This window comes from Podarcis vaucheri (genome assembly GCF_965113315.1).
Source record: "Podarcis vaucheri genome assembly, chromosome: Z".
In the NCBI taxonomy this organism is placed as follows: Eukaryota; Metazoa; Chordata; class Lepidosauria; order Squamata; family Lacertidae; genus Podarcis; species Podarcis vaucheri.
In genome coordinates this window covers 34,292,512-34,320,189 of record NC_138758.1, presented here as the reverse complement: position 1 = coordinate 34,320,189, position 27,678 = coordinate 34,292,512, and the positions used below count along the sequence as shown (strand labels likewise).

The 27,678-nt window shown below is 46.7% G+C and overlaps 1 long non-coding RNA gene across 1 annotated transcript; it reads left to right on the top strand.

The window, feature by feature from the left end:
* Nucleotides 1-27,678, top strand: LOC309523826. Its single transcript, XR_014215649.1, has 3 exons — nucleotides 1-155; nucleotides 13,529-13,591; nucleotides 27,572-27,678. It is a non-coding gene; the product is annotated as an uncharacterized lncRNA (long non-coding RNA).

Genomic DNA, 27,678 nt, shown 5'->3' with positions numbered 1-27,678 from the left:
CCTTGGGAGCCAAGATGCCTCTTCCTAGAAAGCCAAAGACAGAGAGGACTCTCGCAGTGGCAACACCTGGGATTTACGCGTGCAGGAGAGGCTTCCAGGAGAATGCAAAGCTCATGGAGCAGGTCTTGCCTGCTTCTCCAAATTGAGGCCATGCCGTGAGTATGCAAGATTGCTTTTAATTTGTACATATCCCAAAAACAGCAGAAGGGGAGGGAGGAAGGCAGGGAGAGAGTATGATCCTTTAGGGGAAAGCAGTGTCAAATCTCACTTCCTTTTCCAGATAGTTTTAGGAATCTTTGCTCCCCCGCTCTCAGTTGCCTTCATTTGGTCATTCCCTCACTGTGAGGTTACAGGGAACCAGGCAAAGGGGCCTTCTTGGTAGTTTCAACCGCCCTGTAGATGCCCTCCTGTCAGATGTCAAGGAAATAAACAACCATTTGGCTTTTACAAGCCATTTGAAGGCAGCCCTGTATAGGGAAATTTTTAATTTTTGGTGTTTTAAATATTTTGTTGGGAGCCACCCAGAGTGACTGGGTCAACCTACTCAGATGGGAATAATATATATAATGGGAATAATAATAATAATAATAATAATAATAATAATAATAATAATAACAACAACAACAACAACAACAACAACAACAACAATAATAATAATAATAATAATAATTATTATTATTCATTGAAATCATCCTGTAACTCAATCTGATAGGCCATGTAGTACTTGTCCCATCATCATGTTTGCGGTGTGATCCCTGATTTGCTGAAATCACCCCATGATGTCAAGGACTGGCTGCATGCAGATAAGTGGCGGGAGACACCAGCAAGGAAAACCCCAAGGGAATCCCCAGGGGAAGAATGCTTGGAACCCGAGGGCTGATGGTGGGATGACAATGAGTGGAGAAGAGGAGGCAGACTGGGAGGATGAGATATTGGAAGTTGAGGAGGTGAAAGGGTTTAGTGAGCAGGAAGAGGCTGTGGCAGAGAGCAGTCCAGAGGAGGGAGAGGGAGCCAGGAGACAGAGATGAGGCAGGCTGCTGAAGAAGCCAGGGCATCTCCCCCTCCTGCTGCAACCTGGTCCCCTCCCTGCTCTTCTCCCAGAACACGCAGAGAAGTGAAGAGGGTGGAGCTACGAGAGGCAAGAAGACAAAGCCTTGGGTTGCTGGGGGAGGAGTCCTAGACATTGTGGGAACGTGGGGATCTTCAGTCCTCACAACTGCCTCATTGGGGCAAGACCTACTGGGAAGAGCTGCTGCGGTCACTAGGCCTGCAACATTTTGGTTTCTTAGTTTCCCAGACATTCAGCTGACACTGCTTTTGGATACAGTATTCCATGTATGTCTGGGAAATTCTGGATGAATGGCAATCCTAGGTTTCTATGAACAAAGAGTTAACCTCACTGACACTGGGTGTTTTAATGCTGACCTGCTCCTGACTCCAGCTCCCGACACATGGCCACATTCACACAGCATTACGATACTACTTTCAACAGTCATGGCTTCTGCCAAATAATGCAGGGATCTATAGTTTGCTATGGGACGCGGGTGGCGCTGTGGGTAAAACCTCAGTGCCTAGGACTTGCCGATCGCATGGTCGGCGGTTCGAATCCCCGCGGCGGGGTGAGCTCCTGTCGTTCGGTCCCAGCTCCTGCCCACCTAGCAGTTCGAAAGCACCCTTAAGTGCAAGTAGATAAATAGGGACCGCTTTCTAGCGGGAAGGTAAACGGCGTTTCTGTGCGCTGCGTTGGTGCTGGCTCGCCAGAGCAGCTTCGTCACGCTGGCCACGTGACCCGGAAGTGTCTCCGGACAGCGCTGGCCTCTTAAGCGAGATGAGCACGCAACCCCAGAGTCGGACACGACTGGCCCGTACGGGCAGGGGTACCTTTACCTTTATAGTTTGCTAAGATTATTGAGAGTAGTTAGGAGACCCCTCCCTATCCCCCAAGTCCTCCCAGAGCTATAGTTCACAGTTTCCTGTGAAGAGGAATTGACTGTTTAACCACTCTGGGAATTGTAGTTCTGGGAGGGAAACAGGGGGCCCCTAACAACTCTCAGCACTCCTAACAAACTGCATTTCCCAGGATGCTTTGTGGGAAGCCATGACTTCAAAGTGGGGCTTTAAATGCATGGTGTGGCTATGGCCTAAGATCCTGCTATTTCAGTTTGCTGCCCAAGATTCCTGTGGCTGTTGGAGGGAGGTTGTTTTGGTGGGATATTGCAGTCATACACAACTATACACAACTGCTACTTAGTGCATGAAGGGGTTAAAGACCACAGAGTTGTATTGCTAGATACAGTCAGTTCGGTCATGCCCCCACAGATTTATTCTGTTTTCAGTGGCATGATGTATTTATCTGGATTTTTTAATGTGTTGTCAAATTGCTTAGAGACCTTTGGGTAACAAGTGACTAACAAGCAATAATAATAATAATAATAATAATAATAATAATAATAATAATATCCTATAGGACTTTTCAAAGATCAGAATGTACAGCAGAATGGGGATGGAACAACTCCCCTATGAAGAAAGATTGCAGCTTTTGGGACTTCTTAGTTTAGACAAAAGGCAAGTAAGAAGCAATATGACAGAAGTTCATAAAATGATGGATGGTGTAGAAAGAACAGATAACACCAGAACCTGTGGTCATCTGGTGAAGCTGAATGCTAGAAGATTCAGGACAGAGAAAAGAAAGGATTTGTTCACACAGCACAGAGTTAAACTATGGAACTCACTCCCACAGGAGGCAGCAATGGCCACCAACATGGGTAGCTTTAAAAGAAGATAGGACAAAATCATGGAAGAGAAGGCTATCCATGCTCCTGGACACAATGGCTCTGCTCTGCCTTCACAGTTGGATGCTTCTGAATGCCAGTTGCTGGAAGCCACAGGAGAGGAGAGGGCTCTTGTGCTCAGGTCCTGCTTTTGGGCTTCCCATTGGGGGCATCTGGGTGGCCACTGTGAGAACAGGATGCTGGCCTAGATGGACCATTGGCCTGATCCAGCCAGGCTCTTACGTTGGAAGAAATGTTTAATGCATAGACTCACACGCCTCTCATGAATGCTTTGCAATGGGAAATTAAATCATGCACCCTCTTAGAATGAAATTCTAAAGCCCCCGAGAAAGAGAGAGAGAGAGAGAGAGAGAGAGAGAGAGAGAAATGGGAGCCTTCTTCAAACAGGTGAATAAAACTTTCCAGACAGCAGCAGCTACAAAAGATTTCCTCCACCCAGTCTCTAGTAATGAGGAATGGGGGCACCGTCTCAGACGCTTCTGCATCAGGAACCCGTAAGTGATTCATGAGTCACGAAAGCTTATGCCCTCTGGTTATGGAAATTGGAAAGTGACCTCCCGACACCTAGGGGGAGAGGGAGAAGTTCTTGATACAGGAGCGTTCACCTCAGGCTGCTGCTGCCGCCTGCTCCACCCTCCACTTTGCAACCAGAGCATCCTGTCAAAATGAATCAGAATCACCCAAGACATGCAGAACTACATGATGTCGTTTTCGGAATTGCCCTGGCATGTTTGCCTATGGAACATCTGTTCCTGCATACCGAGTGCCTTATTGTTTGTGTTCGCTGCCATTAGCTCAGGTGGAATTAAAGACTCCCCATCTTCTTTACAGCTGGTCCCATCTTAAGGTTGTTCTCATTCTCAGAAGACAGCAGGAGGATAAGGTTCTCTTTGCTCGGGGATCTGCCTCTGAGTGACTATTGGGTCCAGCCCTACCCGAGGAGCATAAGCACATAAGAAGAGCCCCATGGGATCAAGTCAGTGTTCCTTCTGGTCAACCATCCTGGCCTCTCACAGTGATTCCTGGCAACTGGTATTCAGAGGTATACTGACTCCAGCAGTGAAGGTAAAACATAAGAACAGCCCTGCAAGATCAGGCTGGTGGCCCATAAAGTCCAGCTTCCTGTTTTCACCATGGCCAACAAGATGCCTCAATGGGAATCTTGCAAGTAGGTCCTGAGCAGGAGATCCCTCTCCCTTCACACAGTTCCCACAACTGGTATTCAGAAACATTGCTGGAGCATAGCCATTGATAGCCTCACCCTCCTCTGTGAATTCCTCCAAAATCCTCTTTTAAAGCCTCCAATCTTCTTTTAAAGCCTTTGGAAAGTTGGTGACTTTCCAAAGGAGGCACCTGGTTGGCCACTATGAGAACAGGATCCTGGACTAGATGGGCCCCCTTTGGCCTGATCCAGCACCCAGGCTCTTTCTATGTTCTTACGCCACCTCCTGGGACTGGCCCCCTGGCCCCTGAGGTCATGCTCTGGAGCTGCATTCTTCGCTGAGAAAAGGGTTGGGCTTGATGCCTTTCCAGCCCTGCTTCTGACGCTGCACTGATTACATTACTTTGTTGCACAATGTTCGGGGTGAGGGAAGGGGGTTTGCAATGGCGCCTTCCAGCAGATGCAGAAACCTTGCTAAATTACATCCTGATTGTAATCCCCTCCTGCAGATGCTCACCACCTTCCTTTTCGCCCCACAAAGCAGGCCGACAGGACTTTCGACAGACAGCATCCAATGAGAGCACGTCGGCAGTTATGGGGAGTGATTATGTTTCTCCGACGTGTGTTTTCAAATGAAGCAGATGCTGGATCCTCCCTGCTTGCCAACATCTCTCTGTTTTTAACTGCTCCTCGGGGAGCCTTCCCTTCCCTTATTACCTTTGAAAGTAGGAGTGTGGCGTCAGTGTTCAAGGAGAGAGAGAGAGAGACTGCCTCTTTCCATCCCTCTCTCCTTCTCTCGTCAGTCCTGCACAATCTTCTCCATTCCTCACTATAGAGCCACATTTCAGTGGCAGTGATTTCTACTTTATACAAGGTTCAATCCCAGCAGCATCTCCGGGTAAGGTTGGGAATAATCCCTGTCTGAAACCCTGGAGAATTGCTGCCAGATAGTGTAGACAATACTGAACTAGGTAGATCAATGTTCTGACACAGTATAAGGCAGTTCCCTGTATTCTTATTTAATTCAGCCCTTTATTCAAAACAGGACTAGAATCTTAAGGCTTCTTGGGGAGAAGGGCCATAGACCAAAAGCAGATCGCTTGATTTGCAAACGGTGTGGGATAACCAGCCTCATAGAACCTACATCAGGGTGGTCCAACACGTGGTCCAAGGGCCACATGCAGCCCTCTAGGCCTTTTTTGGAGGCCCTCAGCAACATTTGACGCCCTCCCCTGCTGCTCTCGCCCTGCCTTTCCAAAATCAGGTAAGCGAGGTGCTGAGCTTTGGGAAGGCAGTGTGCAGGCTCCGTGTTCACAAGCGAAGAGGCCATAGAGTCAAAGGCTATATATGAACAGAAGAAAAGGCGAAACAGCTTGAGGTATCCCCACCACCTTGGGAGTTCCAACATCACAGGAGATCTCAATGGCAGCTACTCTCTTGCATTACAATTTTATTTATTTAAACTTTATACACTGCTTGATTTTTTTAAAAAAAGCAAAAAAGCACTGTAGTATATATGGAAGAGACTTAATATTTGGCTGGTAGAATAGTTATTTTTTACTGTATTGCTTGATCTACTTCAATAAAAACACTTGAGAACAACTACTTAAAAACATTCCAAAAAAAAATGAAAATGAAAATGAAAACAGCAACAAACTAAAAACAGATTAAAGCACACATCAACATTCTGCATGTCTGGGCAGGCTTGTCTAAACAAAAATGTTTTTAGCAGGCATCAAAGAAAGTCCAGCAAAGGTGCCTGCCTGTTGTCACTAGGCAGCGAGTTCCAAATTGCCACCATAGTATGGTGGCTATGGTGCCACCATAGTAAAAGGTTAAATTCTTACAGATGCAGAGTGGGCATTATGTAGCAGCTGTGAAAGGGCCAGTTCTGCAGACTGAAGCAGTTGCATGAGAGTATATGGGGCAAGGTGATCTCACGGGTAAACTGGTCCCAAGTTGTTAAGGGCTTTATAAATTAATAGCAACACAGTCTTCAGACTCTGAGGACTCCAGCTCAGAGGACATAGCAGACCCCATATCTTTCAACATTTCTGCATTGAAAATAGGGATGTCCTATTCAATAATAATAGCATATATAAATACATAGTAAAACATTAAACATTTAAAAAAATGTTTCCCTATACAGGGCTGCCTTTCGATGGCTTGGGGGGTCAGATAACTCCACACTCTCCAACATTTCTCCGATGAAAATAGTGACATCCTTCCATGCCCTCCAACATTTCTCCAATGAAAAATAGGGATGCGCTAAGGAAAAGCGGGGCATTCCAAGGTCAAATCAGAAACCAGGGTGGCTTCTTTAAATCCAGGACTGTCCCTGTAAAATAGGGACACTCAGAGGGTTTGGCAGCCTCCCCTGGGCCCCCAAGAGTCCACAGTTCCTACAAAAGAGGCTAAGATCCTTTGAGGGCAGAGGCACTGCACATCAGGCACAGGGCTAGGTGCTGAAAGGAAGCTGGAGTCTTATTTATCCTATTTCCCAATCAGTTTTGCCTGACCTCTAGCCTAGGCTCCAATGCTGATCTGCCGTGCTTCTTTACATTCGGGATTCTGCCTTCTTTTGATCTAGGCATAACCCTCAGCTGTGCCTCACTTTGCTTTAATGGAGTTACTTCTTGGATTTGGAACTATGGCTATTGTGTTGTGTGATCTGATCTTTCTGTGCCTGCAGCAAGTGGACACTTGAACTGTTAGGAAGATATAGCTTTCTGAGGCTAAGAGCTGTTCAACAGTGAAACGGACTCCCTAGGAAGATGGTGGACTATTCTTCCTTGGAGGTTTTTAAGCAGAGGTAGAAGGGCCAGCTGTCAGGGGTTCCTTAGCTGTAAGTTCTGCATTACAGGGTGCTGAGGTTGATAGCCATGGGGCCCCTTCCAACAGTTCCATGATTCTATGAAACAGCCCCTGTTTCCATCTGTATTTGTTTTTTGCTTCCTCTTTTGCCCAGGTTTCCTTTCTACTCTTATTTATTCATTTGTTGCATTTTTCTGAGCTGCCCCATAACCAGTGTTACATGGTCATCTCCACCACTTTCCAAAGAGGGGAAAAATGTTCCTCAACTTGGCATCTCCTGTGGAAAATGTTAGACATCTGATCAGAATCAACACACGCTTTTCAGAGGAGAGTGTCTGCCAGCTGGTCGAGGCCAAGCAGAGACAATTAAAACAGCTTTTTGTAATGTACAATCTCCACCACCTCCCTCCCGAAAATATTAAAAGACCAAAAAAAAAAAAAAAAGTGTTTTCCAATAAGGCCAAACAGCTGCTCCTTGTGAGTCGAGGACCTGGAAATTTTATTATCATTATTTTATTTGTTAACTTTATATATTAATTTATTACACACACACACACACACACACACACACACACTTCATCTGAGGAGCCCAGGGTGACTTACAGTTAAAAACTCAAAAATACATAACATAATAAAAAACAAAACTAAGCAGATCAATGAGAAATAACATCATGGAGAGGCTGTGTGGTGGAGCAGAAGGATTTGATGGGGGAGGATGTCCATACTCATGGACAGCGCATCTGCTGGGCAAGCAGAAGTTTCCCAATGGCTTTTCCAGGTAGGGCTGAGAGAGACCTCAGCCTGGGACCTTGTGGAGCCACTGCTGCCTGTCAGTGTAGAACATTGGTCTTCTGTGTTATTATTTCGCTTATAGAAAACAATGAGGACTAGAATCTTACATTGTTGTTTTGTTTTTTTTTGGCAAAGAGCTATAGTTCTGTGGAAGAGGATCTGCTTTTATACGGAAAGCCCAAGGTTCAACCTGCAACATCTCCAGGTAGGGCTGGAAATGTTCCTTGCCTGAAACCCTAGAGATTGTTGAGCCAGCTGAAGCAATGTTTGGGCTCATTAGGCAGATTTCCAGATCCCCTCCTACCTCCAATGACAGAGGCAGAACAATAATGACTACAATGTTTAGTTGAAGGGGATATAAATCAGTGGCAGAGCATCTGCTTTGCATGAAGAAGATCCAGGTTCAATCCAGAGCATTTCCAGGTAGGGCTGGGAACATTGACGGTACTGGATTCACCAATGGAAATCATAGAATAGTAGTGTTGGAGAGGACCCTGGGGATCATCTAGTCCAGTCCCCTGCAATGCAGAAACTTGCAACCTTGGCATTATCAGCACCACACTCTAACCAAGTGAGCTATCCAGGCTCAGTGCACTTACTTTGGTACAATCACACAAAGATTATTTAGTTGTGCTTCCTGCATTGCAGGAGGTTGGACTAGATGACACTTGGGATCCCTGCCAACTCCACAATTCCATTGTTCATTTGCTTAAGCTGTACAATTGGGCTAGTCTGCAAGTCCAGGTATGCTCTTTCTGTCCCTCGAATTGGCAGAATGGGTCAATGGGTCTTCTCGATTGAAAACTCCTTAGCAGACTTGTTTTGTACAAAACAACAGCCACCTCCCTCCTAGAGCAGCTTCTACATTCCCACACGAAATGTCACAATGCAAGATGCAAAGCTGATTGTAAACTTGCATTTGAGGCAGTGAAAAGAAAGTCAGGTGGTTGGATGTGGGGAGGGAAATGATCTCCCACTCACCAGCCACCCCCCGCCACAACCAGGAGGTGTGTCATTGAGATTAGAAGGCCTTTCGCTCCAGGCCACACACATCAAAACCTTGCCTTCATTTGCCTGACACTGTACCTTCTGCCAGGGGTGGATTAAGTTGGAACGTGTTTTTCCTGTGTTTTTCCCCACCTCTGAAAAAGAGCAAAGGCAGCAGAAGACCTGGGCACCCTGCCCCTGGCTGCATCTTTGAACGCTTTGCTGTTGATTGATGGGAGAGCTGGGTCCCCTTCATTTGCCAAGTCAAACCCACCTTCCAGTCCCTGCTGGTATTTACCAGTAAAGGGACCCCTGACCATTAGGTCCAGTCACGGACAACTCTGGGGTTGAGGCGCTCATCTCGTTTTATTGGCCAAGGGAGCCAGGGTACAGCTTCCGGGTCATGTGGCCAGCATGACTCAGCCGCTTCTGGCGAACCAGAGCAGCGCATGGAAATGCCATTTACCTTCCCGCCAGAGTGGTACCTATTTATCTACTTGCACTTTGACGTGCTTTGAACTGCTAGGTTGGCAGGAGCAGGGACCAAGCATCGGGAGCTCACCCCGTTGCGGGGATTCGAACCGCCAACCTTCTGATCGGCAAGCCCTAGGCTTTGTGGTTTAGACCACAGCGCCACCCCCATCCCTCTTTTACTGGTACTTATTTAAAAAAAACAAACACAATTCACTTTTCATTGTAAACCATCCCAAGGTGTTGTACGATAAAAGGCAGCTTGGAACGACCTCAATCATAAGGACATAAGAAGCATTTGCTGGATCAGTCCAATGGCCCACCTAGTTCAGCATCCTCTTCTCAGAGTTGCCAGCCGGATGCCCCAATAGGAAGCCCACAAGCAGGAGCCAAGTGCAAGAGCCCTCTCCTTTCCCAAGGCTTCCAGCTACTGGTAATCAGAAGCATTTACTGTCTTTGACTGTGGAGGCAAAGCATAGCCATTCTGGCTGGTAACCGTTTATAGACCTCTCCTTCATGAATCTCTCCAGTGTCTTCTTAAAAATCATCCCACTTGGTGGCCATCACTGCCTCCATGATGCCCATCAGATGTAGATATTGCATTTCAGCACCCTTAACAAACTATAGTTCCCAGGATTCTTTGTGGGAAGCCATGGCAGTTTAAAGTGGCATGGCACTGCTTCAAATGTACAGTGCGGATTGTTCGAGAGGGACAAATTGGGTCAGTTCAGGCGAAATTCTCCCCAAGCCTAGCCTAGCGAGAGATGTTCTGCCTAGCAGGTTGCATCAGAACAATCTAACGAATCTGCCAGCTCTCTCTTTCCCTGCCTCTAGATCATAATGCTTTTTGTCTTGCTCTCCACTAGCAGAAAAAACGTCAGCCAACTGTACTCATCAGCTCTTTATAGGATCAAGCCCTCGCACTGCAGGAAAACGTCCCCCCCCCCCCCAGTTTATTAATTTGGTTTGCGACAATCTGCTCTCCATGTGTTTGACTGGAGATGGCTTTGTTATTCTGGCAAGCCTGTTGACAACTGCAGTGCATTGAAGCCACAACCCCCCACCCCTTTAGCTGCTATTTTTTTCTGGATCCCAGTCTCCAGTTCAAACTTCCGGAGAACAGGATGCTACACTGAGATACAGTCAGGAATGTCCAGCGTGTGTTTTTAATCCATAAAGGTTTTTTGAGTTGGGAAATGTAAACCAAACAGGGTGTTATCCAGTGTTGGTCCTACTACTATCAGTAGACCCACTGAAATTGATAATACATTTCTAACCTAGCCACAATTATTTCAGTAGGTGTGCTTATTGCCTTGCAGGTGATTGGGTCATATAGGCATTTGCAAAAATTCTCTCTGGGAATAATGCATTATATCCCAACTAAGTTTTACTCAGGAATACCGGTATATCCACTGAAATTAATGGACCTAAGGTAGTTGTGTCCATTAATTCTGTATCACACCAAGTAGAAGCAAGGAGCCCCACTTCAGATGGTGGTCTTTGAATGCACAAAGGACTATGGGGATAGGAGGTGGAGCAAGCACACTTGTCTCCATACACACCCTTTTGCGTGTGGAATTTCCTGTTTATGATGATAGAAATTGTGCTTCAATTGGGAAGAACAGTCGCTAATATATAAAAGATGGTGTAAACGAGGGCTGTGCTCTTGCTCACGCAGAGCTCAGTGGCAGAACATCTGCTTGGCATGCAGAAGGTCCCTGCTTCAATCCCCCATGGCATCTCCAGTAGGGCTGGGAATGTCCCCTCCTTGAAACTCCAGAGAGGCATTTCCAGGGAGCGTAGACAGCACTGAGTTAGATGGACCAGTGGTCTGACTCAGTAGAAGACAGCTTTCCTTTGTTCCTATTGATGTCAGCCCTATATTTAGAACTGTGAAGACTACAGGCAGCCATGCTTCCGAATCCTAGTTGCTGGAAGCCACAGGAGAGGATAGTGCTCTTGTGCTCAGATGATGCTTGCTGGTTTCCCATAATAGGCATTTGGGTGACTATGGTGAAAACAGGATGCTGGACTAAAGGTAAAGGTAAAGGGACCCCTGACCATTAGGTCCAGTCGTGGCCGACTCTGGGGTTGCGAGGCTCATCTCACTTTATTGGCCGAGGGAGCCGGCGTACAGCTTCCGGGTCATGGGGCCAGCATGACTAAGCAGCTTCTGGTGAACCAGAGCAGCGCACGGAAACACCGTTTCCCTTCCTGCTGGAGTGGTACCTATTTATCTACTTGCACTTTGACGTGCTTTAGAATTGCTAGGTTGGCAGGAGCAGGGACCGAGCAACGGAGCTCACCCCATCGCGGGGATTCAAACCGCCGACCTTCTGATCGGCAAGTCCTAGGCTCTGTGGTTTAACCCACAGCACCACCCGCGTCCCTGGTTTCCCATAATAGGCATTTGGGTGACTATGGTGAAAACAGGATGCTGGACTAGACAGCCCATTAGCCTGACCCAGCAGGGCTTTTGCTATGGAGGCCTATTGTGATCGCAGAACCTTCGTGCTCAAGGTCAGCCTACCTTTGAATACCAGATAATGGGGAACAAAAAATGGAGAATATTTTTTGTGTGCTCGTGTCCTGCTTGTGGGTTTCCCACTGGGGGCATCTGGTTGGCGACTGTGAAAACAGGATGCTTGTCCTAGGTGGGCTAGCAGGCTCTCCTTCGTTTCTGTCTTCCTCGTCTGCTCCCCCCCGCCCCCCCCCGGTATAACTTCTTAGTTGGAGAGCAACTTAGGCTCAGCTTGAGCCATACTGTTCCTGGATGAGATGTTTTGCTGGAAAGAAGTGGGTCTCTTCTGGCAAATTTTGAAGTCTGATCATCGAAGACCGTGATGTCGACCCTGGAGGAGTCGAGCAGACTTCGAACTCTTCTCTGAGGACGTACCCCACCTTCATATCTCACCTACGTCAGGATTACCTCATGTTCATAAGTTTAGGAATTTCCAGTGAGCCCTGCCAAGCTCTTCAGCTGCTGCATTAAAAGTTTTCACCTTTCTTTGGACTGTACTTTGCCCCTTCCCCATTCATTCTTTCTTCCTGTCATTCCTTTCCCACCAGGCGGTAAGAATGAAAAATGGTTCAAGTTACACTGTCTGTGGCTGGCTGCTGTGAGGGCAGAATCATAGAATCACAGAACTGTGGAATTTGAAGGGACCCCAAGGGTCATCTAGTCCAATCCCTTGCAATGCAGGAAACACAGCTAATGGAAATGACTAATCACAGGGTGGAGACATTGGAAGCTGTCGTGCACCAAGTCAGATCCTTGGTGCAGCCAGTTGAGCACTGTCTATGTTGACAGGAAGCACCTCTGCAGGCTTTCAGGCAGAGGATATTCCCCACTGCACTTGCAGATGTGAGATTCTAATCCTCATTTGTTTAAAACAAAGGGCTGAAGTAAATTAGAATATAAGAAGCTGTCTTTATTGCAAGTCAGGCCTTTGGTCCATCTAACTCTGTATTGTCTACACTGACTGGCAAGCACTTTCCAGAGTTTCAAACCGGGGTCTCTCCTAGTCCTGTCTGGAGTTACTAGGGATTGAAGCTGGGACCTTCTGCATGCAAAGCAAATGCTCTACTGCTGAGCTATGTCCTTTCCTGTTATGTACAGTGGTACCTCGGGTTACATACGCTTCAGGTTACATGCGCTTCAGGCTACACACTCCGCTAACCCTGAAATAGTGCTTCAGGTTAAGAACTTTGCTTCAGGATGAGAACAGAAATCATGCTCCGGTGGCGCGGCAGCAGCAGGAGGTCCCATTAGCTAAAGTGGTGATTCAGGTTAAGAACAGACCTCCAGAACGAATTAAGTACTTAACCCGAGGTACCACTGTACTAAGCTTGGATCCTAAAACAATTGGCAGGTAGGATCCTAGAATGCAACAACTGATTGGCCTGCAGGAAAAGACCAATCAGGCTCCAGGAGGGGAGCAGAATCAGCCAGTCAGATGGGATTCATTGTGTAAATAATGTATATAAAAGTCTGAGGTTTGGGGGGCAATTCAATCACTGTTTTACAAGCTGCAATAAAGAACATGAAATCACTACAGGACTCTGAGTATCTTTCATTTCCCCTAAACATAAGTTTCTAGTCCTCCTTGTTCTGGATGAAAGACTAAATTAAGTGTGAACCTGGGAAGCTGTCTTCTAGATGGGCCCCAGCAGAGCTCATCTAATGTTTGGGACTATAACTTCCACCATCTCTATACTGGGACAGGGGACTGATGGGAGTTGTGGTCCAAACCAGCCAGGGAAAGCTGCCTTGGGACTATTCTCCCCTACCTCCCCGATTCTCATCTACTTTTTTAAATTCAGGGGGCGGGTTTCTGTTGTCATTGCTATTAAAACGGAGGAACATTCTGGCCCTCAATTCCCCACTGGCATTCTGAACTGATTCAACCCAGAAACAGTTTTACCAGCTCATTCTGTGAAATACGGAATAAATTTGCTTTCTCTGTAACCTCAGACACACAGAGAGTATTTTCTTCTACTTCTTGAACAGGTGCTCCATAGGAACAAGATGCCAGCCACAATGGGCTATGTATGAGTTGCAGGAATGAATGAGGTCAGTGGAGGAAAACTAGCCAGCCTGCATTTTCCCAGTTGCTCATGTGCTCAGCCTATTCCTCTCCTCCCAACTTAGCCCAAGACCTTAGCAGGGACATGTTCTGATGGTGGTCCATAAAGCCAATGGAAAACTTGAGCCTTGATACTCATCAGGCTGCCCAAACTCTCCCTCTTCCCTCAATATAGGAAGTCACTCATTTGGCGCCTTCCAGGATTGTGTTACATCTGTGTTTCTAGCTGTCCAAAGACTTCAGTGGAATCGAAGTCTACTTTGGCCCGCTGAAGAGCAGAATGTAAGAAGAGCACTGCTGAATCAGGGCCAATGGCCCATCTGGTCCAGCATCCTGTGACTGAGCAAATGGCCATTATGGGAAGCCCACTCAATGATTTTGGTATAACATAAGGTTAATAACCAGAAAGCGAAAATGTTAATAAAGAGTACGACAACAAAAAAAGCAGGGTTTCAAATTTGAAAAAGTAAAATACTCAGGTATTACTACAACAAATATGAATTATATGTAAAATACTCGGGTATTACTACAACAAATATGAATTATATGTTGTTTCAAATTAACTATGTTAAAACATTGGCTGAAATAAAAACAAGGTATATCAAGATGGGAGGATCTAGAACTGTAATTATTGAGTAGAATCTCAGTGATAAAGATGAATGTTTTGCCTAGAATGATTTTTTTTATTTCAAAAATATCTATTTTGACCAATGATTTACCATTTAAACAATGGCAAAAAGAGCTATCTAACTTTCTATGGCGGGGGGGGGATTATTATTATTATTATTTTTAATAATTTTTATTACATTTTTTTCCAATCACAGACAGAGGAAAAGAAAGAAAAAGAAAAGACAAGAAAAGAAGATAAAAAGAATCATAACCTTTCAACAACTTATTTCAGCTTTCTATCGAACTTCCCCACATCTCCCGCACAATGCATTCTTAACAATAAATTTATCAGCAAATTATAACCTTGTTTCATGTGTTTCTTTTGTACTTTCAATTGCAGTTTAAGTTTAAATCCCTTATTATCCATTTGCTCTGAAAGCAAAACATATTATCATTTTTAACCATTTAAACTTTGATTGTTTCAATAATATTATCCAATTTCATATATATTCCACTCACATTGCTGGGGCTAACATTTCAAGTCATGCGGCATTTTATAGTTCATATAGCTTATAAAGTTTTTGCAAATAGTCCTTGAATTTTTTCCAATCCTCCTCCATTGCTTCTTCTCCCAGATCTCGGATTCTGGCGGTCATCTCGGCCAACTCCATGTAGTCAATCAGTTGCGTTTGCCACTCCTCCAGTGTGGGCAAATCTTGAGTCTTCCAATATTTGGCGATAAGAATTCTTGCTGCTGTGGTAGCATACATAAAAAACATTCTATCCTTCTTTAGCACCTTTTGGCCCATAATGCCCAAGAGGAAGGCCTCCGGTTTCTTAGGAAAGGTGTACTTAAACACCTTTTTTAACTCGTTATAAATCATTTCCCAGAAGGCCTTCACTCTTGGACAGGTCCACCAAAGGTGAAAGAATGTTCCTTCAGCCTCCTTGCACTTCCAACATTTGTTATCAGACAAATGGTATATCTTAGCAAGCTTGACTGGGGTCATGTACCACCTGTATATCATTTTCATACTGTTTTCTTTCAAGGCATTACATGCCGTAAATTTCATACCGGTGGTCCATAACCTTTCCCAGTCTTCAAACATGATATTGTACCCAATGTCTTGAGCCCACTTTATCATGGCTGATTTAACTGTCTCATCCTGTGTATTCCATTTAAGCAGCAAGTTATACATTCTCGATAATACCTTGGTCTTTGGTTCTAACAACTCTGTCTCAAGTTTCGATTTTTCCACCTGGAATCCTATTTTTTTGTCCAACTTAACAACCTCATTAATTTGGGCATAATGAAACCAATCTTGCACCTTATCCTTTAATTTTTCGAAGCTCCGCAACCTCCAATTGTCTCCAATTTTTTCTATTAATTCCCAATATTTCGGCCAGCCGGCCTCCATATTGGGTTTTTTCCACGCCTTAGCCTCCACTGGTGATAACCACCTCGGGGTCTTACTTTCAAGTAAGTCTTTGTATTTCATCCAGACCATGAAAATTGCTTTCCTGACAATATGGTTTTTAAACATTCCATGTGTTTTTGCCTTGCCGTACCACAAATACGCATGCCATCCTAACGAGTTGTTAAAACCTTCCAGGTCTAGGACATCTGTGTTCTCTAATAAGATCCAGTCTTTCAGCCAGCAGAAGGCTGCCGCTTCGTAGTATAGCCTTAAGTCTGGCAGGGCAAACCCCCCTCTTTCTTTTGCATCAGTTAGTATTTTAAACTTTATTCGGGGCTTTTTGCCCTGCCAGACAAACTTTGAAATGTCCCTCTGCCACTTTCCAAAACATTCCACTCTGTCCACGACCTGTAAGGTTTGAAATAAAAACAACATTTTTGGCAAAACATTCATCTTTATAGCAGCAATTCGGCCCAGCAAGGAAAGCTTCAATCTCGACCAAGTTTCTAAATCTTTCTTAACTTCTGACCAACATTTCTCATAATTGTCTTTAAACAAATTCAAATTTTTAGGCATCAAGTTTACCCCCAGGTATTTCACTTTCTTAACCACAGTTAACTCTGTTTCCTTCTGAAACCCCTCTGTTTCTAAAGGCGTCAAGTTTTCCCCCAAAACTTTAGTTTTTTGTTTGTTCAACTTAAATCCTGCCACCCGACCAAATTCTTGTATCAGTTCCAAAACTCTTTTCGTACTGGATTCTGGCTCCTGTAATGTTAAAACTAAGTCATCTGCAAATGCTTTCAGTTTATATTGTTTCACTCCGACCGTGATCCCCTGTATTTGCCGGTCCCTCCTAATCATGTTCAGCAGAACCTCCAGGACTGATATAAATAATAGGGGAGATAGGGGGCACCCCTGGCGTGTTCCTTTTTCAATATGGAACTCCTCTGTCACCACATTGTTCACTATCAACTTAGCTTTTTGTTCTGAATAAATTGCTTCTATGCCATTTTCAAACCCCCGTCCCACTCCCATCCCTTCCAAATTTTTCTTCATAAATTTCCAAGAAATATTGTCAAAGGCCTTCTCTGCGTCAATAAAAATTAACACTGCTTTAGTGTTAATATTTGTTTGCAAAAGTTCCAGAATATCTATAATATTCCTAGTATTGTCAAACAAATGCCTACCAGGGAGAAAGCCTGCTTGGTCCTTATGAATTACTTCATTTAAAACCTTTTTCAATCTACTTGCCAAAATGTCTGCAAATATTTTGTAATCCACATTTAGGAGTGAGATGGGACGGTAGTTCCTAAGTTGAGTCTTTTCAGTTTCCACTTTAGGTATCAATGTGATGAAAGCTTCTTTCCACGTTTCCGGTGCCCTTCCTCCCGGGGGGGGGGGATTAAAGTATTGAACAATGCAAAGGAAATGGGAGAAATGGGTTTACCTGACTTGAAATTGTGCTTTGCTGCTTGTTGCTTAGTGTGGATGAAGGAGAGGGGGACACTGAGGAATAGGAAACTTCATTCAAGGTTTGGATGGCATGGATATTTTTGTTATGATAAAGTCAAAGTTAATGTGGATTTTAAAAATCAAATTAATACACATGCCATAGAACTTGGAGTAGATGTAAACCTAGGTTGTGTGAAAAGATACTCTTACGAATTTCACCACAAGAAACTTTTCACACCAAAGAGAAATGGTTAACTCACTGGCGGAGGAAGAGGATTGCGGGGGGAGCGCACCGCCCCTGGCAGGACGATCCTGGTGGGGTGCCAACATGGCTGCCTCCCCACCTGTGCTGGGCGCCATGCCCCCGCAGGCAGCATACCACGCCCCCAGGACAAGCGCCATGCCCCCAGGATGTGTGCGAGCCCCGCCCCTGCCTGCCCCCCCCCATGCCAGAGCATGAAGTTCCACCACTGGGTTAACTTATCAAGAGTTATTAGAGTGGAGTCAAGGAGATTATAACATCAAAACAAGGGAACAGTTAACAGTGGAATGTGATAGTTTCCAGTGGTTTTCTCATTTACAACTAACACAGAGATTTTAGTTGGATAAAAAGACTTTTGGCACAGAAGAAAAAAAGATTTTGAAATACAATCGTGTACAGATGATGAGCACGTTATAAACTTATTGAAATTTGAAATACAAGAAGAACAAGTTAAAGAATGCATGATTAAATGGGCAAAAAACAACAACCTGGTTATAATATGGAACAGTGGGAACATATATGGATTAAAGGGTTAAAATATGTATTATGTTATGATCTAAAATTTTTACAAAATGATGTATCATTGGCACCTAACTCCCAAGAAGTTATTTAGAATGTATAAAAATGTTCCAAATGTATGTTGGAAGTGTAAAGAACATGAAGGGACGTTTTATCATGCTTGGTGGACATGTAAAAAAGCTAAAAAATATTGGATACAAATACATACACTGATACAGAAGATTTTGAAGGTTAATGTTCAATTGAAACCAGAGCTCTTCCTGCTGGGATTTATGAATATACAATTAGAACAAGACAACGAAACATTTCAGTACATGATCACTGCGGTGAGACTTTTATATGGAAAGAGCTCTGTTCCAGTAACAAGAAGCCGAAAGCACCAGCCTGAAGATGACGAGTGAGACCTCGTCGAAACGTCGCACAGACACCCCGACTCTTACACGGGAAGACACCCGAAGACACCAAAACCTGCATATATATATATATATATATATATATATATATATATATATATATATGAAGCCCACAAGCAGAACCTGAGCAACAGCAATACTCCCCCCTACTGCTGTTTCCAGCAACTGATATTCAGAAGCATTTCTGCCTCTGACTGTGGAGGCAGAGCACAGCCACCTTGGCTAGTAGACCTAAACAGCCTTATTTTCCATGAGAGAAGTTGAGAAGTGGAGGCTTTCTTGATTATGCACAGAATGCTCATCTTGCAAAAAGCAGTCCTCTGCTTGGAGCAATTTCTGGACCAATGCTGGGTACACACCAGACATCTAAAGCACATTAAAGGTAAAGGTAAAGGGACCCCTGACCATTAGGTCCAGTCGTGACCGACTTTGGGGTTGCGGCGCTCATCTTGCTTTATTGGCTGAGGGAGCCGACGTACAGCTTCTGAGTCATGTGGCCAGCATGACTAAGCCGCTTCTGGCAAACCAGAGCAGTGCACGGAAACACCATTTCCCTTCCCGCCGGAGCGGTACCTATTTATCTACTTGCACTGGCATGCTTTAGAACTGCTAGGTTGGCAGGAGCAGGGACCGAGCAACGGAAGCTCACCCCATCACGGGGATTTGAACCGCCGACCTTCTGATCAGCAAGTCCTAGGCTCTGTGGTTTAACACACAGCGCCACCCGCCTCCCTTCTAAAGCACATTACTTCCCCCCAAATCCTGAGAACTGTAGTTTGTTAAGGGAGCTGAGAATTATATCCTGGGAGGGGTAAACTATGGTTCCCATAATGTTTTGGGGTAAGCTATGTGATCCTGTCTTCACAGTGCCCAACCCCGTGTGCATTATATGAAACCCACAAGCAGGACCCAAACACAACAACAACTCTGGGCGGCTCCCAACAGAATATTAAAAACTTGAAAAAACATCAAACATTAAAAACTTCCCTAAACAGGGCTGCTTTCAGATGTCTTCTAAAAGTCAGATAGTTGTTTATTTCCTTGACATCTGATGGGAGGGAGTTCCACAGGGCAGGCACCACTACCGAAAAGGCCCTCTGCCTGGTTCCCTGCAACCTCACTTCTTGCAGTGAGGGAACTGCCAGAAGGCCCTCGGAGCTGGACCTCAGTGTCCGGGCAGAATGATGGGGGTGGAGATACTCCTTCAGGTATACTGAGCCAAAGTCATTTAGAGCTTTAAAGGTCAGCACCAACACTTTGAATTGTGCTCGGAAATTGGGAACCAATGTAGGTCTCTCAGGACCGGTGTTATATGGTCTCTGCGGCCACTCCCAATCACCAGTCTAGCTGCCACATTCTAAATTAGTTGTAGTTTCCGGGTCACCTTCAAAGGTAGCCCCACACAGAGCGCGTTGCAGTAGTTCAAGTGGGAGATAACTAGAGCATGCACCACTCTGGCGAGACAGTCTGCAGGCAGGTAGGGTCTCAGCCTGCATGCCAGATGGAGCTGATAAACAGCTGCCCTAGACACAGAATTGACCTGTGTCTTCATGGACAGCGGTGAGTCTAAAATGACTCCCAGGCTGCACACCTGGTCCTTCAGGGGCACAGTTACCCCATTCAGAAAGAGGGAGTCCTCCACACCTGCCTGCCCCATGTCCCCCCAAAACAGTACTTCTGTCTTGTCAGGATTCAGCCTCAATCTGTTAGCCGCCATCCATCCTCCAACCGCCTCCAGGCACTCACATAGGACCTTCACTGCCCTCACTGGTTCTGATTTAAAAGAGAGGTAGAGCTGGGTGTCATCTGCATACTGATGAACACCCAGACCAAACCCCCTGATGATCTCTCCCAGAGGCTTCATATGGATGTTAAAAAGCATGGGGGAGAAGACGGAACCCTGAGGCAAACCACAAGTGAGAGCTCAGGGGTCTGAACATTCATCCCCCACCACCACTTTCTGGACATGGCCCAGGAGAAAGGAGTGGAACCACTGTATAACAGTGCCCACAGTTCCCAGCCCCTCTAGACAGTCCAAAAGGATGCTATGATTGATGGTATCAAAGGCTGCTGAGAGCTCTCCCCACTCCTTCAGTATTATTCAAAAGCACTGCTGCCTCCCAACTGTGGAGGCAACCTTCCCTGGTGAATCTGGGGACTGAATCTGGGACCTACTTCATGCAAAGCACGTTCTCTACACTCAGCTATGCCCCTACAGGTTATCTATACTTTGCTATTTCCCTAAACCAGTGTTTCCCAACTGGTGTTCCGCGGCACACGAGTGTGCCGTGAGACGTTGCCTCGTGTGCCGCGAGATGCCTGGAGGGAGTCGGGCGGCGAGAGGCGGGGCGGCGGCGGCGAGGAGAGGCCGCGCCTCCTGCTGCTGCCTGGCGCTCCTCCTCGCAGCCGGCAGCGCTGCCTTGGTGCCTCCGCGCGACTCTGCCTCGCTGGGTTTGGTCTCCCAGCAGAGACGGGTCACACGCGCACCTCCCTCCCTCCCTCAGCCTGCGCGGAGGGAGAGCCAGAGAGAGGCATCGCTCCTGCGCGGCGGGAGAGGGAGCAGCCGGAGCGATGCCCCAAACGAAGGCATGGGACCAGAGGGGAAATCCTCTCCGAGGAGGATTGAGCGCAGCTGAGAGAAGCCTTTCGAGGAGCTGCCGTGTCCCCTGGAAACCCCCTTCCCAGCTCTGCCTGCCTGCCTGCCCAAAGCTTGGAGGTTCCCCGGCAAGGGGGAGGGAAAAAACTTTCACTTTTGTGCGTCCCTCCCGGCGTGACGCTGCGCGCTGACGTCACGGGGCGGGGCTTTAATGGTGGTGTGCCGCGAGATTTTTTTTCAGTAAACAGGTGTGCCGTTGCCCAAAAACGTTTGGGAAACACTGCCCTAAACATAAAGTCAGATTCTAGTCATCATAAAAGTTCTGAAAATGGGCTGGATACAGTATCCATAAATTAAATAGGAATGTAGGAATCTTCCTTATCAGATTATTGGTCCATCTAGTTCAATACTGAATACACTGAGTTGCAGTATAAGGAAACCCTCCCTGTGCCTTTACTCCATTCATGTGGTATGAATCTGAATGTGATTTTGCTTGGGATTTTGAAAATCTTCAAGCCAGCATCACTGTGGACAATATTACTAAGAGGAGAAAATAATAACCATCCATGCAGACAGTACCCAGTCAATGGAAGAATTAATCTTTCCGCCCACTTCTTAGCTGGTTCAACATTCCCCTGTGGAATAACCAACAGAATACGAAGACAGTTACTTACACTTTCCAGTTTTTTTGGACCTCCTTTTTTGCAACACACAGGCCCCACCCCCAAATTGCTCTGTAATAATGAAGAAATCTATTTCCAGTAGCTGAACTCACTCCGGACTCTCCTGGGATTAATTAAGTATCCTCACATTTCTGAGAAGTCTGTTTTCTGTCTGAGGAGGAACCTTGGCTTGGCAGCTGCCAGATAAATCTGCTAAAATATACCACAGGATTGAAGCACACTTTGCTGGGCTTTTTCTTTTTTTTGTAATAAAAAGGAAAGGCACAGACTATTCTTGGTGTCTTAAAAAAAAATCGAATAGGATTAGGAAAATGAGAAATTAGCATACAGATTTAAGACCGTGATTTGGGACTCTCAGAATGAAATGGGTTGGAGCTCACAGAATAATGGAATTGTACATTTGGGAAGGAACCCAAAGGTCAACCCCAATGCAGGAACCACAGCTAAAGATTCCCAGATGGATGGCAGCCCAATCTCTGTTTAAAAACTTCCAGCAAAGGAGAGTCTATCACCTTCCAAGGGAGTCTATTCTACTGTTGAATGGATCTTACTGTTAGAAAATCATTCCTAATGTTTAGTCAGAATCTCCTTTCTTGTAACTTGAAACCATTGGTTCGGGTCCTGCCCTCCAGAGCAGGGAAAAACAAGCTTGCTCCATCTTCCATGGGACAGCTCTTGAGATATTTGAAGATGCCTATCAGGTCTCCTCTACTCCAGGCTAAACATTCCTTCAGCCTTTCCTCACAAGGCTTGGCTTCCAGACCCTTGATCATCTTGGTCAGTGTTTCCCAACCGGTGTTCCGCGGCACACTAGTGTGCCGCGAGACGTTCCCTGGTGTGCCGTGGGAGGGAGGCGGGCGAGTCGGGCGGCGAGAGGCGGGGCGGCGGCAGCGAGGAGAGGCCGCCCAGCGCGGGGCTCTCGCCGTCTGCCTGCCTGGCTGCCTGCGTGGCGCTGACGTCACGGGGCTGTAATGGGCGAGCGAGCTCCCTCCCACATCCCATCGCCGGCTCTGCACCAGGCGGTAGAGCTCGGCGAAGTCGCCGCGCTGGAAGGCCAGCAGCGCGCGCGCCTTGGCCAGGCTCTCGCCCGCCTGCGCCTCCAGGCACGGCGCCTCGGCGTCGGGCGGCAGCGAGCCCAGGAAGCGGCCCAGCCGGCCGGGGTCGCCCGCCTGCAGCAGCGCCTCGCACACGCACGAGACCTGCTCCACCGAGAAGCGCGGCGAGCGCGGAGGATCGGGCGCGGCGGAGGCCAGCCCCGCGCTTGGAGAGGACGCAGCAGCCGTCGCCAAACCCGATCCTCCTCCTCCTGCTCCGCCGCCGTCCTCTGGCTCTTGGCCGGGAGGAGCCTGCGGCGACGGGGTGGGCGCGAAGTTGGCAGAAGTTGGCGCGCCTCCTCGGCAGCGCCTTCGTCCTCCTCCTCCTGCCTCTGCTCTCCTCCGGCGGTGGGGGTGCACCGCCCTCCCCGGCCGGGGGGCTTGGCGGGGCCCGCGGGGAAGGAGGCCATGTTTGCGGCGCGCGGGATCGCGGCCCCCCTCGCCCGCCTCTGGCCCGCTCCCCTCCCCCTGCGCGCTGCCCTAGCCGTGCGGGTCTCCTCCCCCTGCGCCGCCGTCCCCTTTCCACATCCTAGGAGCCGCGGTCCGCCTTCCGCCCCCGGGCCGCGGCGCGGCTCCCAGCCCGGGCTGGCCTCCGCCTCCTGGGACACGCGCCCACCCCCCGCGGCCCCCCAAACTTTGGAGCAACTCTCCAGATGCTTCTCCCCCACCTCGGTCTCCCTCCTTTCCACTTCTCTTCCCCCCTTCCTTCCCTCTTTCTTTCTCTTTCTCTCCCACCTGCCTTTCCTTCTATTAACTTTCCTTTCCCCTTCCCATGTAGAACAGTCCCTGCAAATAAAAACCTAGCATATTTGGAAGAGGGATGCTAGCCTAACCATTACCTTCTATTCTGTTACTATTTATTTATTTATTTTTACATAAGTAAAAAGTGACCTTTCCCCATCTGGCATGGTGGTGTGCCTCGAGATTTTTTTCATGAAACAAGTGTGCCTTTGCCCAAAAAAGGTTGGGAAACACTGATCTTGGTCGCCCTCCTCTGCACACATTCCAGGACAAGCTACATGTTATATTTAATGAAAAACTTGCAATCAAAATAATTTATTATTGTTATTATTTTTTGTGGTGGTGGGAAACTCCCCTGTGAGAAAGGGTACAAAGTTCAGGGCTTTTTCGTTTAGAGAAAGGGCACGCAAGAGACAACAAGGTCAACCTTTATAAAATTATGCATGGCATGCAGAGAATGAACAGAGAAAAGTTCTTCTCCCTCTCTCATAACACCAAGACTCATGGAAATCTAATGAAGCTCAACATTGGAAGATTAAAGGCAGAAAAGAAAGTCCTCCTTCACCCAAACTATTTAACTTCCCCCTCTAAGATGCAGTGGTGACCAACAACTTGGATGGGTTTAAAGGATTATTGGACATATATCAATGGCTATTAGCCACAATGACTATGGTTCTGTATTCACTGCCAGAGGCATGAACACAAACTGCTGGAAACTACAGGAGGGGAGAGTTGCTGTTGCTCTTGGGTCCTGCTTGTGGGCTTCCCACTGGAGCATCTGGGGGGCCATTTTGATATTGGACTAGATGAGCATTCGTTCCAATCCTGCAGACTCTTCTTATGACTTCCACTGAATCAGATCATTGGTCAACACTGGTTGCAAATTGCTCGGCAGTTTCAAGCAGGAAGTCAGTCCCAGCCATTACTGGGGATGCCAGAGATTGACGCTGGGGCCTTCAACCTGCAAAACAGATGCTCTACAACTGAGCTGCAAACCTTTCCCTAAAAATAAAGTAAAACCGTAGTCCTCATGGTTCCAAGGACTATCAGTGCTCTAGCATTCCTTCCTCACCAAGGAAACCCAAACTTCCTCTTGCATTCCCTCCATATCTCTTGTGCATAATGGAATGCCCCAGGACATGAAAGACCCTCCCCTGCCATCTTCCTCTAGCAACAATCTTCATCCAACATCACAGCACTTATGGTAAGATGTATGAATACCCCTCAGACAATCAATGCCCTATTCGATTTAATTGCAATGTTCAAAGCATGTTGCCTTGTTGTATGTGGGACAATTGACATAGTGACATTTTCTTCCGGCCCAGGGAACAGCAATGAAAGACAGTCTCGGAGTCGTGAAGGGAAAGCAGTCCCTACTGATAGAGCAACAAGGCTGGTTTTGTAGGAATGGTAACTATAGATCAAGCTTTCGTTTTGCTTTTCCAATCTTGCCCTTGTAATGGGAATGCGGAGAGACATGGAGGAGCACTGTGCTCTCAGATGTCCAGATTCCAACTGGCAATCAATTGGCAATGGATATTCTTTAACTTTGATATGCAGCTCAAAAGTATTGCGTTTGGTACACCTGCATAAATCCCCAGAAAAACACACTGCAGAATGTTGCTGTCACTTCAGTGCTGTTTAGAGATGGATAAATCTCTCTTATTTTCCAATTTATCCAGTCTTAAATTCAGTTTTTTCACATTTCTGTAGCAATTTATGATTTAAAAAAGAAACTTTTCTCATAGTAAACACAATTTTGTATGCAGTTCTGGCTAATTTACATATTTTTTGCAGTGTGGTGTAGTGGTGTGGTGTAGTAAGAGGAATAGACTCGTAATCTGGTGACCTGGGTTTGCGTCTCCGCTCCTCCACATGCAGCTGCAGCTGGGTGACCTTGGGCTAGTCACACTTCTCTGAAGTCTCTCAGCCCCACTCACCTCACAGAGTGTTTGTTGTGGGGGAGGAAGGGAAAGGAGAATGTTAGCCGCTTTGAGATTCCTTCGGGTAGTGATAAAGCGGGATATCAAATCCAAACTCTTCTTCTTCTTCTTCTTCTTCAAATGCAATGCATTTTTATAACTTATTTTCACTGATATCTGCAGATTTTATGTCCATTTCCACCTACCATATGCATTCTTGATTGGACATTGTGAAATTCAGAGAAGTGTGAATCTTGAAGGATTTGCTTATTCTATGATTTGCTTATTAGTTTGATCATAATTAGTCTTTTCTCATTCAAATGCAAACAATTTCTCCTCTAATGCTGTTAGGCACCCTTTTTCTTCTCTTTGGTTGTTGCTCCTGCGTCTTGACACCGATTTCCTTCTTCTCTATTCACAGGCCTTAGAAATCATCACCCACATGGACTATTGTCTGTGGGACACACACACACACACACACACACACACACACACTGATTATGAACATGCAAAGTTGGTTACGGAAAGCCATGATAGAGATGTAAAATTATGTGTGGCATAGAGAAAGTGGATAGAGAAAAGTTTTTCTTCTGCTCTCATAACACTGAGAGCAGAAAAATCTCTACTAAAACACCCATGACAGATGGCCATCCAGCCACTGCTTAGAAACCTCCAAGGATGGAGAGTCCACCACCTTCCGAGGGAGTCCACTCCACTGTTGAATATCTCTTACTGTCAGAAAGTTCTTCCTGATGTTTGGTTGGAATCTCTTTTCTTGTGACTCGAATCCATGCAGAGCAGGAGAAAACAAGCTTGTTCCATCTTCCATGGGACAGCACTTCAGATATTTGTTGACAGCTGGAGATCCAGCACAGATAAAAGAAAGACCTTCCTCACACAGCACATAGCTGAACTATGTGATGGCCACATAGGCGCCGACTCCATGGGGCCTGAGGGGGCCCGAGCCCCCTCAAAAATTCATTTGGGGGGGCTCTGCCCCCCAATAATCTTGGGTGCCCCTCCAGCAGAGCGCCATCACTGCCCCTCCCCCAGCCCAAAATGCACAGGGTCGGGCTGCATGCCTCCTGCCCTCCCTCCCGAGCAAAAGCTCCACCCAATTTCCTTCGGAGCTGATTAATAGGCGCAGCACGCTCTCCCCTATTCGCTCACGAGGAGGCGCCGCCACTTTATCTGCATATTCATGAGCTTATTTATTATTCATGAGCTTTCGCGGGCTCCCCCAATATTTTTTATAAGTCGGCGCCCCTGGATGGCCACCAACTTGGATGGCTTTAAAAGAGGACTGGAGAGATACTAGCCACCATGGCTATGTTCTGCCTCCACAGTCAGAGGTAGCAATGCTTCTGAATGCCAGTTGCTAGAAACTGTAGGAGGGGAGAGGACTCTTGTGCTCAAATCCTGCTTGCTGGTTTCCCAAAGGCAACTGTTTAGCCACTGTGAGAACTGGATGATGGACTACCTGGACCATTGGCCTGACCCAGCAGGTCCTTCTTATGTTCCTATGCGCATGTCTGATCAAGAACCCATGGGGGGGCTGAGGGCCCCCAAAATTTTCAAAGAAGGGGCTGGGCCTCCTCAATATTAGGCCTTCTTGCAGCTGTGGCAGTGTTGGGAGACACTGTGTGGGTCAGTGTGACCTCACACCAGACACACTGGTCCCCACAGTGTCTCCCAATACTGTGGGGAGCAGCACAGCTTAGCTAGGCTGCACTGATTCCTGCGATGTCTCCCGATGCTGTAGGGACTAGCACGAAGGCTGCACTGGCCTGCCCAGCATCGGGAGATATATGTGACAAGTGATGTCACGTGTGTGCGCCAGGCTCCTTCAATCTTGGGGGCAACCAGGTTCCTGTATGGCTTATGCAGCTGGATCTACCAATAGCCTGACCTGGTATAAAGTCAACAGAGCTGCCAACATTTCTAATGACGGGCAGTGTTTGACAAATTCGGAGGGAATTCAGGTGTGATAGTAGTCTTCATAGATCTGGCATTTCAACAGAAATGGGGAAGTTAGACGTTCCAAGTGTTGCTGGACTACAACTCCCATCATCCCCAGACCTTTGGCCATGCTGGCTGGGGCTGATGGGAGTTGGAGTCCAGATAACCTCTGGAGGGCCACAAGTCCCCTCGCTTCCTGTGTTAGACAGATAGGAGTCATGAACTGTGGAAAAAATCTGTGCAGGGAAGTCGAGTGAAACATACCTCACCAGCCCCTCTTTCTCTCTCCCCCTTTTAAGGCCTGTTGTTGGAAACAGTGAACAGACAGAAGTTGGAGTTAGTCATGTTTGAGACCGCTTGGAAGCTGGATCCGATCCTTGGAGTGACTCACCCAAGCAAAACCACC